We start from the raw sequence: 12,904 nt of genomic DNA, 5'->3' as shown, positions 1-12,904 counted from the left end.
AAAAGCCTCAATGCCACCTAGCTTAGAGAAGGATACCACCAATTTAATTATGGTAAACACCACTTCACCAAGAACCCAACTAACTATTAGAAAAATACTACCAAGTCCTATCCTGATCACTTCATCTACCATGCAATAGGCTCAAATCATCTCAGTGCTAGTGTTACATCCAACATTAGTAAGTTTTCCTATTATAATTATTGTTGATACTATTTCTATTGTTGTTACTTCTTCTATTGTTTCTACTATGGAAAGTGCAATGATAGCTGAGGTTAAGCCTCAACTAAGCACTAAAGTTATGAAGAAAGATAAGGAAATTATTCTTTTAGTTATTCATAAGGAAAAGGTTAAAGAGGTAGAAGCCTCTCCTAAATAAATTGATCTAGATAAGGACATTGTGATACTAGTTTTGGATCTTTCCATTGCAACTCCTGATCAAACGGACACCCTTGGTGAGCTATGAAAAAGAAGACAAAATAACATAACCTCAGAGAAGAGAGAAAAAAGAAAAAAGAGTCAAGTTCTTGTAGACATCAAGAATATATTTGTCGATGCATTAAACATTGAAGTTCATGAGAAACAACCAATTTTGGATCAACTTGTTGACATTGTCAGAAGCATAATGAAGAAATGGATGGACAAGACAAACTTATGCAGAGGTACGAAAAAAAGTTTGAAAATAAAGTTTTGGAAAAGGTAGCATAGAGGATAGCTATTAATCAAGTAGAATTATCTACTATTCTTGCTACATTTTAAATTTCTATAAATAATGTGGCTTCTTTGTTTGTAAAGTTAAGTAGCTTCACTAAGGAGATAAAAAAAAAATGTCTAAAATAGATGCTGATATGAAGACAAGTGCACATCAATTGTCACTTGATCCTAGCTACAATTATGCACATTTTTAAAAAATTAGATATCTAACAGACCTCCAAGTAGAATTGTTGAGGGAAGAAGCCAGGATGAGGGCCAGACTAACAAAAATACAAGGCATGATACTTCCCAAGATGAATGTAATGTAAAAATATTAATCCATGAAATATAATGTTGGAATTATTTAGAATAGCTAGGGGGGGGTGAATCAATTATCAAAGGTCTAGATATACAAATAAAACTTTTCATAGGTTAGTGGACCCATATCCATGAAACCTTATTATGCATACATCCATTAGATCATATAATGCTTAAACTTGTAGGTTACTGTCCTAGGTCAAAATAACTTTGCATAATGTAAACATGAAACATAATAGATTCAATAACACATTTGACACATGGATTTTACATGGAAACCCAATTTGGGAAAAACCACTTGTAACATGATACTAATTTTTACTCTTTTGAAGTGATGCCCTATGAAAGGCCAACCCTATTAAAGGTTACAATATACACTATTAAATTCAATCTATTTATAGGATTTCAATCGCCCTATTAGGAGTGAGCCTTGTTAAAGGACTTTAGACCATTTACTTGGAATGTCACCTTGTTAAAGGATTTAAAAATTACTATTAGGTAAACCTTAATCCAAAGGATTTACCCTTGATTGATACAATGATTAGAAAGTAATAGTAAGGCTTGATCTAATAAAAAATAACAACTCACTTACATATTAGAGATCTCTTTTTTAGTCCTCCATTTTGGTTGGCTTTCATGCACTTCAGTTCTGATAGTTTTTCCCCCCTGCATGCATTCATATTCTTAATCCTTCTTTATTTTCTTTCCATTAACAATCTCTTTTGTTTGGCCACTAAATGAAGGAATACCCTAGAATCATGGTCTTCCTTAGGTTCTTGCACATGACAACCTTTGCTTCTGACCATCTCTCTCTATAAATTGTGATTTAAGGTCTTTTATCATTCAACCTCAATCATCCATTTTAGGGTTATGTGGGATTAGGTATGATATAATGAATCTATCCAATTTTCCATTTGGTTCCTCTAGAAGCTTCTCCCTCAATCCTCTTTGAACTTATCACAAAATGGTTTACCTTGAATTTTGTGCCATCAAATCATCATAGTTATCTTCCACACACTTCACACAATTCAAGAAAAAAAATGGCTTAGATTTGTCAAATCTATGATTTAACATGAATATCAGCAGCCAAAATCAATATGTTGTCACTCAACTTCCATACTATTATTCAGCTCATCTTCAACTAGTTAAGTTAGAAAACACTAAATTTTATTAGTGCTTAGCATGAACTAGACTTTACTTGGCTTACACTAAGTTCACTTAGCATATATTGAATCTTCATTTTACTCAAATCCAACTAATTTTCTTCTTGACTTGCACTAACTTTTCTTAGCACCTATTGTCCACTCGATTAATCTTGGTAGATAAAATCCCTCTTACTTTTTCTTCTAGACTTAGTCAATGTATCCAACCTTTGTAGCCTTACATAGATAATCAATACACTATATCATCATAGTCCTAACTGATCTTTGTACTCCTTTTTCTTACCATAACTCAACCTTTCCTCTAGGTGCTCTTGTTATATTATTTGATCATAGCCTCTCCATCAATCAAACAACTAATAATACTCAAATCAACTAAGTAGTTGTCTTACTAGTAGATAGTAGGTTTGACATCAATGAAAAAATAATTATTGTTTCATTATAGGTTCTTTACTTTAGAATAATCTCATATCAGCAATCTCCCTCTTTGGAATTGAGGGAAAACCAATACCAAAAAGAAAATAAATCCTTGTACTTCAAATCTCTCCCTCTATCAAATTTTATATAGGCTACAAAATTCTATTTAGATCAAAAAACAATCAACTCTTCCTTATGACTTATATCTCCCTCAGTACTATCTCCCTCTTACTAGGTATATGTGTTTCTTTTGATCATTTCTCCCTCTTTAGTAACTATCAGGTACACTATCTCCCTCTAAGTAGATATTTCATATTTCTTTCTCCTTCTAAAGTATTTCTTCCTTTGATTGGTATTCTAAAGTATTAATGCATCTTTGAAAAATAATGCCAAAGACTTGTCATCTCAACATGTAGATGTTAATAGTTTCAATTTCTCCCTCTATCACCTCACTTGTATCTGTAAATCTTCTATTCTAGTTCCTTCATTGCTTTAGATAGCTCCAAATATAATATCCACTATATCAAGTTGTAAGAATTAAAATTTAGCTCCAGTTGATATAGGGCACTGGTTAGCTTCTCAAGGAACTTTGGATAGGGGTATCACACCTAGTTTACCTCTTAGATACTCATGAGCATTCTTAGGTAATGATTTGGTGAAGATATCAACTATTTTCTCTTTTATATTTACATATTCCATCTTCACCTCTTTGTCTTGAACTAACTATCCTAGGTAATGATACTTTATTGCAATGTGCTTATTCCTTTTGTGCATCACAAGGTTCTTTGATATATTTATAGCACTTGTATTATCACAATAAAGTATCATATGTTCAGTGATTTCTTCCTTCATACCTTTGAGTAGTTGTTCGATCCATACAATTTTTATACAATTTACTACAACAACCACATATTCAACTTCAATAGTACATTGAGATATGCAATTTCGTTTCTTTTTGGTCTAGGTGACCAACCTCTTTCCTAAGAAAAATGCTCCTCCACTAGTGCTCTTTTTTTCATCAATGTTTCTAGCCTAATCAACTTCAGTGTAGGCTCTCAACTCAAACTTCTCATTTTTCTTGTAGTATAAACCATAGTCTTCTATTCCTTTTAGACATCCCATTATTCTCTTAACATCAATCAAATAATTCTCCTTAGAATCAGTAGGGAATCTTGTAACAATCCCAATAGATAATGCAATGTCAAGTCTTCTATGTACTACATATTGTAATTGTATAATCATAGACCTGTACAATGTTTGATTGACATTAGTTGAATCATCATTCTTTGAGAACTTCTATCTAGCCACCATAGGTGTAATAACTAATTTTGAATATTCTAATCCAAAAGTTTTCAATATTTCCTTCACATACTTAGACCGAGTGATGTATATACCATATTTCATCTGACATACTTACAACCTAAAAAGAGCTTGATCTCTCCAAACATAGACATTTAAAATTATTTCTTCCTTTCATTTGAAAATGCCTTACATAATCCATCTTGACCTCCAAATATCATATCATCAACAAAAATTTCAGCTAGTAAAATACCTTTACCTCCTTTTGTCTTCAAATATAGATTTTTGTTACCATCAATCCTCTTGAATCCAATTTTCACAAAATAGTTGTGAAGCTTTTTATACCATGCTCTTGGGGCTTTCTTTAAACTGTATAAATCTTTTTGTACTCTACATACCATTTTATTTTTTTTAGCATCAACAAATACTTCTAGCTATTCTATATAGACCTCTTCTTCTAATATGCCATTTATAAATGCAAATTTTACATTGATTTGACAAACTTTGAGACCTTTGTATGCAAAGTAAGCAAGCAAAGTTCTTACACCTTCCAATCTTGCAAGAGGGGAAAATGTTTCTCCATAGTCTATCACTTCTTATGCATACCTTTTGTAAACCAATCTTTCCTTATTCCTTGTGACTTCACCATTTTTATCTAGCTTATTTCTATACACCCACTTAGTTCCAATCACACTTTTGTTTTCTGGTTTCAGAACTAGAGTCCATGTCTTGTTCTTCTAAATCTATTCAATCTCTTATTTCATGTATTTACTCTAGTCTTCATTTTCTAAGGCATCTTTCACTATCTTAGGCTCATGCATCCTGAGTAAAGATGTATTAAAGATGTATCACTTCTCAAATTGTTTCTTTTCATTGGTCTAGCATCTTTATCTCCAATAATTTTTGTAGTAGGATGATATCTCTTAACATACTTTGACAATCTTGGTTCTATTCTATTTTCTTCATTAGGTCTATCAACTTCTGAATCATCATGTACTTCTCTATAAGGTAATTCAACATCTCTTTCATATACACTAATCTCAAAATTAGAATGTGTCTCATCTTCAGTCTATAACTTGACACTTGATTGTAGCTCAGTTCCTGAATGCAACTTGGCATTCATTGTATGTGGCTTGGTAGCAACTAAATCTTGCTATTGATTTGCAACTTGATTTAGATCATCTTCACCAGTAGGCATACCTTCCTAAAACTATACAAAAGATTTGTATTCCTCTGGTTCCTTTATAGGTTCAACCTCATGTGCCTCTATATATTCATCAAACTTTACATTTTCACTTTCAACAACTTTGTTAGTGTTAGTATTTAAATAGTTGTAAGCTTGAATTCTTGTCGAATAGCCAAGGAATATATCTTCTTCACTTTTAGCATCTAATTTACCCTTCTTGAAATCCTTAAGAATATAGTACTTTCTTCCAAATACCTTAAAATATTTTACATTGGGTCAGTATCCATACCATAATTTAGTAGCTATTAAATGAGTACCTTTCTTGACTTGCACATAGTTCAAGGTATAGACAACTATACTTATATCTTCTCTCCAGTATTTCAAAGAAACATTATTCTCCATCATGAGTGTTCTAGCATAGTACATTACATATATGTTCCTTATTTCAACAATTCTATTTTGTGGAGGGTTCTTAGGTGAAGATATTTATTTTTTGATTCCTCTGTCATTATAGAACATCTCAAACTCATTTGATGTAAATTCTCCTCCTATGTCAGATCTCAAACATTTTAGGCTTTTTCTTGTCTCCTTCTCAATTCTTGCTAAGTACCACTTAAAAATTTGAAAAGCATCATATTTATGTCTTAGAAACATAACTATCATCATCCTAGAATAATCATCAATAAATAGCATAATGCACTTGTCACCATTGTAGATTTGTACTTCAATTGGTCCATACAAATTATTATGAACAATCTTGAAAATACCTTTAGAGGTGTGAGTCTTACTCTTAAAACTATATTTTTTCATCTTTCCTAACTGACATTGTTTGTAAATTATATGTTTAGGTTTTTTCAATTTAGCCAAATCTCTAACTCTTCTCATATTATTGATACTAAACAAGTTATCAAAATTAACATGACATAGCCTCTTGTGCCATAAACACACATCATATAATTCTACAACAAAACAAGTAGCATCATTCATATCAAGATAAAGTAGATTACCTCTAGTTTGATCACCTTTCCCAATTAGTTTCCCATCACTATCATAGATCTTGTTTATATTTCTCTCAAAGTCAACCTTTCAACTTGAACTATTTAGTTGTGACACACTCAACAAATTATAGCTAAGTCCTTCAACATAATAAGAATTGTCACATAAAATATTTTCTATAAGTTTGATAGATCATCCTTTTCCTTTTATCTGAAAGGGTGCATCATTACCAAACCTTACACAATTTCCATTATAATAAATTAGGGTAAAAAATATTATGATGTGGAGCCCAATCAAACTCATAGGTTTATTCAACATAATTTCCCTCTAGATTATTTCTACGAGGGTTTGGGGGTAGTGCCCCCAAAGCCAAAAATGGCCTTGTATTGTAAAATGTGTTGGCTACTATTTTTTCATGATTTTAGCCCTAATTTTGTAAATGGAAAAAAAATTCTATAAAAAGGCATAGAGTTAGAGATTTTTGTAATGTGTGATGTAAAAATTGGTTCTTGTGATGGTATTGAGCTATAAGGGATTACAGATTGTAATCATTGGATAATAATATTGGACTTGTTGTTGGCAGACATAGCCTAAGGATTAGGTGAACTACATTAAATCTTGGTGTTCTATTTTCTTTTATATGTGATCTATTATTTTTTGATATTGGATATATTTTCATGTAACTGTTATTTCTATCTAATCTTAATCCTAACAAGTAGTATCAGAGCCTAGTTGGTTGTCAAATTTTTTTAGCTAGACCATCATCATTTTTTTGTAGTGATCCTCTGCAGGAAGGTCTCATAGTTGAGCTGGAGTCTCACAATTGAATGGAAGTGATGATAGACAAGGGTAAGCTAAGGGTTGACAAGTTTAATGGGAAGAACTTTTAGTTATGAAAAATACAAATGGAGGACTACCTTTATCAGAAGGATTTATGGAAGTCATTGGAAGGAAAAACCAAGAATCAAGGATCTATGACAAATGATGACTAAGATATTTTAAATAGAAAGACACTTGGAAGAATTTGGTTATGCCTAGCACCATTAGTGATATTTAATATTACAAAAGAAAATATGATAGAAGAGTTGATACAAATCCTAGCACAACTATATGATAAGCCCTTTGCTTCAAACAAGGCATTTCTCATGAAGTGTTTATTTAATATGAAAATGACAAAAGATAGATCTTTTGTGTATCATTTAAATGAGTTTAATACTATTATTAATTAGTTATATTTTGTGGGTATCAATTTTGATGAAGACATTAGGGCTCTCTTGATTTTGTGTTCTTTGCCTAGAAGTTGGAATGGCTTGGTAATGGCTGTAAGTAATTCCATTTCTAGATCTAATACTCTAAAATATGATGATGTAATCAGTGTTATTTTGAGTGAGGAAACTTGTGGAAAAACCTTAGGTGGATCTACATTAGGAAGTCCTTTGAACACACAAAATAGAGGTAGGATGACTAAGAGAGGAAATAATTCCAAAAATCATGGGAAATCAAGAGGAAAGTCAAAGGGGAAGAGGTCTCAATCTAGAGGACCTAGAGATTGTTGTTATTGTGAGAAATTAGCACATAAAAAGAAATATTGTTGGACTCAAAAGATCAATGAAAGAGATAAACTAGAAGGGAACAAGGAGCCAAATGTGGTAAGTAACAAATCTAAAGAATATGCTTTGCTTCTTTCTTTAGAAAGTATTGATGATTCATGGGTTTTAGATTATGTGCTTCATTTCATACTACACCTCATAGAGGTTATTTTATTGATTATGTCCAAGAGGATTTTGGGCTTGTTTATTTGGGGGCTAATGAACACTATTAGATTTTTAAAAAAGAGAAAAGTTAAGATTAAGTTTCAGAATGGGAATCAGTGGCTACTACATGAGGTAAGACATGCTCCAAGGTTGAGTAGGAGTTTAATTTCAACAGGGTAACTCAATAATGAGGGTTTTGTAGTTACTTTTAATGATAAAAATTAGAAGGTTAAAAAGGTTCCCTTGTAGTAGGAAAAGGCATGAAAGTAGGCACCTTATATCTTTTTACAGATCATATTCTTCCTTCTACTTTGATTGTTTCAAAGAAAAATGAATATTCAAGAATAGTTGCTATAGTTGAATAGGGAGAACAAATAGATGCTATAGATTCTGATGCAACATTGTGGCACAATAGACTTGTGCACATGAGTGAGAAAGGTATTAAAAGTACTTCATTTAAAGAAAGTTTTATCATGTTTGAAATGTGTTAGTATGGATTTCTATGGAAGTTGTGTGTATGAAAAATAAAAGAGAGTGAGTTTTGTGAAGACTGGGAAGGAAAATAAAAGTAACAAATTAGAGCTTGTGCATATAGATGCATGGGGACCAGCTCAAGTATCTTCTCTTGGTGGCTTTCATTATTATGTTACATTTATTGATGATGAAACTAGAAAAATATGGGTTTATTTCCTTGAACACGAATTTGATTTATTTCAAACTTTTAAGAAATGGAAATGCTTGGTTGGAAATGAGACTAGAAATAAATTAAAATGTCTCAAATCTGGTAATGATGGTGAGTATTATAGTTATGAATTTGAAGATTATTTCTCCACTAATTCTATTCATAGAAAAAAAATTATTCCAAGGACTCCATAGGAAAATGGAGTGGTTGAACACATGAACAAGACTATAATAGAGTGTGAAAGAAGCATGAGATTGAATACAAAGTTTCCTTTAAATGTGTGGGTGGAGGCTATTAATACTATTGTATATTTTATTAATAGAAATCCCTACTTCTTTGGGTTGTGGTATTCTAGAAGAAGCATAGACTAGTAAGAAGGTGAGTTATTCTTTTCTCAAAACCTTCAGTTGTAAAGAATTTTCTCATGTAGATCTTGAAAATAGAACCAAGTTGGAAGCCAAGTCAAATAAATGTGTAGTTTTTGGATATGGAATTAATGAATTTGGTTCTAGACTTTGAGATTTTGAAAATTGTAAAATTGGAAGAATTAGAGATGTATATTCAATAGAAAGTGTCATACAAAGATTTGTTGCAGCAACATGAGAAGAAAGAAGATGATTATATAGTGTTGGATGATACTCCAAAGATGATGTTCCAACAATTCCTCATGATCTAAAACAACAAATACCACACACCCAATTGAATGTTAGATGGTCAACAAGGCTAAGTAGACCTCTAAAAAGATTTTCTCCTTCCTTGTATTCTATTTTACTTACTAATGCTAATGAATTTGAATGCTATGATGAAGATGTGTAGGTGGATTCAAAGATTTAGTGGGAGTCTTCAATGAAAGAAGAAATGGACTCTTTGCTAAAAAATAAGACATGAGATTTATGCAAGTTGCTTATAGGTAAAAGGGTTTTATAGAATAAGTGGGTTTATAGGTTGAAATAAGTGGATGGAGGTGAGAAAATATTTAAAGCTAGATTATTGGTAAAAGGATTTACAAAGAAAAAAGGCATAGATTTTGATGAGATATTCTCTCATGATTTCTATTTGCACTATTTTAAGTATTGTGGCTATTGAAGGTTTTCATTTGGAGTAGCTTGATGTTAAAACAACCTTCCTTCATAGTGATTTGGATGAAGAAATATATATGTCTCAACCATAGGGATTTGTAGTCAAAGGTAAGGAGAACTTAGTGTGCAGATTGAAAAAAAATTTATATGGCTTGAAGAAAGAACCTCAACAATGGTATCTAAAATTTGATAGTTTTATGCATGAGCATGGATATAATAGGTGTCATTTAGATCATTGTGTTTATTTTAAGAGGTTGGATGATAGTAGGTACATTATTTTATGTTTATATATTGATGATATGCTTGTAGTTGGGTTTAACATGGATCACATTAAGGAGCTAAAACACTAGTTAGCACATGCATTTTGTATGAAGGATTTTGGGGCAGCAAAAAAAAAATCCTTGGTATAAAGATTTGTAAAGATAGGAAGAAGAAAATTGACTTTATCTCAAAATAATTATATTGAGAAGGTGTTGCAATGTTTCTCTATGGAGAATGCTAAAGCTGTCAACACACCTTTACCTGGTCATTTGAAGTTGACTATGGAGATGTGTCCCAATACACAAGAAGAGGAGGATAATATGTTTAAGGTATGCTTCAATTTTAGGAAGCTTGATGTTTGCTTTAGTATGCATTAGGCTAGATATTGCACATGTAGTGGGAGTTGTTAGTAGGTATATGAGTCATCTAGGAATTGAGTATACTGGAATGCAGTAAAATGGATTCTTAGATATCTAAAAGGAACATCAAGTAAGTGTTTATGCTTTGGGGGATCTAATACTAATTTATAGGGTTATATTGACTCAATTTTTGTAGGGAATATTGATACTAGGTGGAGTACTATAGGTTATATATTTAGTATTGTTAGGGCAGCAGTGAGCTAGGTTTCTCGATTATAGAAGGCTAATACTTTATCTACTATAGAGGTAGAGTATGTTGATACTATAGAGGTAGAAAAGGAGATGATATGGATTTAGTTATTCTTGGAAGAATTGGTATATCCTTAGAAGAATAATTATTTTTTTATAGATAGTCAAAGTGTCATTCATCTTGCAAAAAATTTAGCTCTACATTCAAAGAAAAACCACATTCAATTGTGGTACCATTTCATTCGATTAGTTATGGATGATGGAGAACTAAAGTAGGATAAGATAAATATAGATGATAATCCAATGATATGTTCACAAAGGTAGTAACCAGGGAGAAGCTGAATTCCTCTTCAGCTTCAGTTGGTTTTCTCGACTGAACAAAATAAAATAACAATAGACTCCAAGGTGATTTGATATATTCCAATGGGAGCTATAGGTTTATAATTTCTATGATCAATCTCCAAGTGGGAGGTTATTGTTGTGGAACCTAATTAGTTTCCAAGTGGGAGATTATTGTGATGAGGAGCCTAATTAGACTTAGAGGTTTATTCAACATAGTTTCCCTCTAGATTATTTCTATTGGGGGCCAAAAATGACTTTATCTTGTAAAAGGCATTGGCTACTATTTTTCTAATATTCTAGCCCTATTTTGTAAGTGGAAAAAAACTTGTATAAAAAGGCTTAGGTTTAGAGATTTTAATAATGTGTTATGAAAAAATTGATTCTTGTGATGGTACTTAGTTGTAAGGGATTATGTATTTTAATCAAGTTGTAATCACTAAATAATTATTATATTGGACTTGCTATTGGTTGGCATAGCCCAAGGATTGGGTGAATCACATAAAATCTTGGTGTCTTGTGTTCTCTTATGTGTGATCTATTATTTTCTAATATTGGTTATATTTTCATGTAACTATTATTTCTATCTAAGGTTAATCCTAACAATAAACTTACTTTTATCTCTAGTCATGTGATGTGAACACCCATTTTCAAGGATCCATTTGTCACTATTGTTCACATAAGAAACCAATGTAGTTGTGTAATCCTCATCATATTCATTCTTTATTGCAACATACACCACTTCATCTTCATGATCATCAGATTCATCTTTGGTTTCCTCCTTTGCAATGTAGAAAGACATCTTATGTTTGTATTTGTAATCTTTTTTGTCCTCATCTCTTTTACCTCTATATTTGTCTCCACTTCTATAGTTCTTCTTCTTTGGGCATCTAGAAGAAATATGACCAACCTCATTTCAATTAGAACACATGATATGTAACTTACCTTTGAATTTTCCTTTGCCTTTGTGAAATCTCTTTACTAGTAGTGCTTCAAGATATTCTACATCTTCCTCATCTATGTCACTATCACTAGAAATATATTTGACCTTTTTCTTATTTTCTTTAGGTTCCTTCAATGATAGCTTAGCTTTGAAAGCAGATCCAACATTTTCAAGTTTAAAATTATTGAAATTAGAGAGCTCAAAGGAAGTAAGCCTACCTATCAAACCTTTTAGATTTAGATTTGAACTTAGTATACATCCTAGTTCTTGTATGGCAAAAACTCTAATAGCATAGATGGGAAAAAGTGTTCTCAATACTTTTCTTAATACAATATCATCACCTATCTTACTTGTAGCTCCTTTTTTATCATTAACAACATCTTTTGTTCTAGAAAAATATTGAGAAACATTCTCATCTTCTTCCATTCTCATATCATCAAACTTACCTTTAAGACTTTAAGATTTGGCTCTCAGAACATTTGTGTCTCCTCCATAAATGGTGTGAAGAGCACCTCAAATATTCTTTGTATAATCACAACCCTTGATATCATAAAACTCAGAATAACTTAAGGCAGAGGAAATCTCCAACATTGTCTAATTATGTTCTTTCTTCTTTTTTAGATCTTCAATAGTTAGGGCTCTAATAGGATCAACATGCTCAGTGATGATGGTAGATTGTGCATGATTTCCAAGACCTCTTAGGTGTAGCTTCATTAGAATTTTTCATGCATGGAAGTTGTCCTTGTTAAGCTTGGGAACCTATCTTTTTGACATCTTGATCTTTTTGTTCTACTACCTTCAAACTAGTCCTCTTAACAAGATGACTCTAATACCAAATTTTGTAATTATTTAAAATAATTGTGGGGAGGGGGGGTGTGAATTAGTTATCTAAGTTCTAGATGTAGAAATGAAACTTTTAATAGCTTAGTGAACCCATATCCATAAAACCTTAATATGTGTGCATCCATTAGATCATACAATGATTAAAGTTGTAGGTTATTGTCCTAGGTCAAGATAACTTTGGAGTAATGTAAACATGAAACATAACAAATTCAGTAACACATTTGAAACATAGATTTTACATGGAATCCCAATTTGGGAAAAAAACCACCAATGACATGCTAATAATTCTCACTCTTCTAAAATGACACCCTATAAAAGGCCAACCCTAT

The sequence above is a fragment of the Cupressus sempervirens genome, chromosome 3 (genome assembly GCF_028749045.1).
Source record: "Cupressus sempervirens isolate cs-2001-9-10 chromosome 3, ASM2874904v1, whole genome shotgun sequence".
In the NCBI taxonomy this organism is placed as follows: domain Eukaryota; kingdom Viridiplantae; phylum Streptophyta; class Pinopsida; order Cupressales; family Cupressaceae; genus Cupressus; species Cupressus sempervirens.
The sequence above is the reverse complement of the archived record's forward strand: the minus strand, read 5'-3'. Positions refer to the sequence as shown.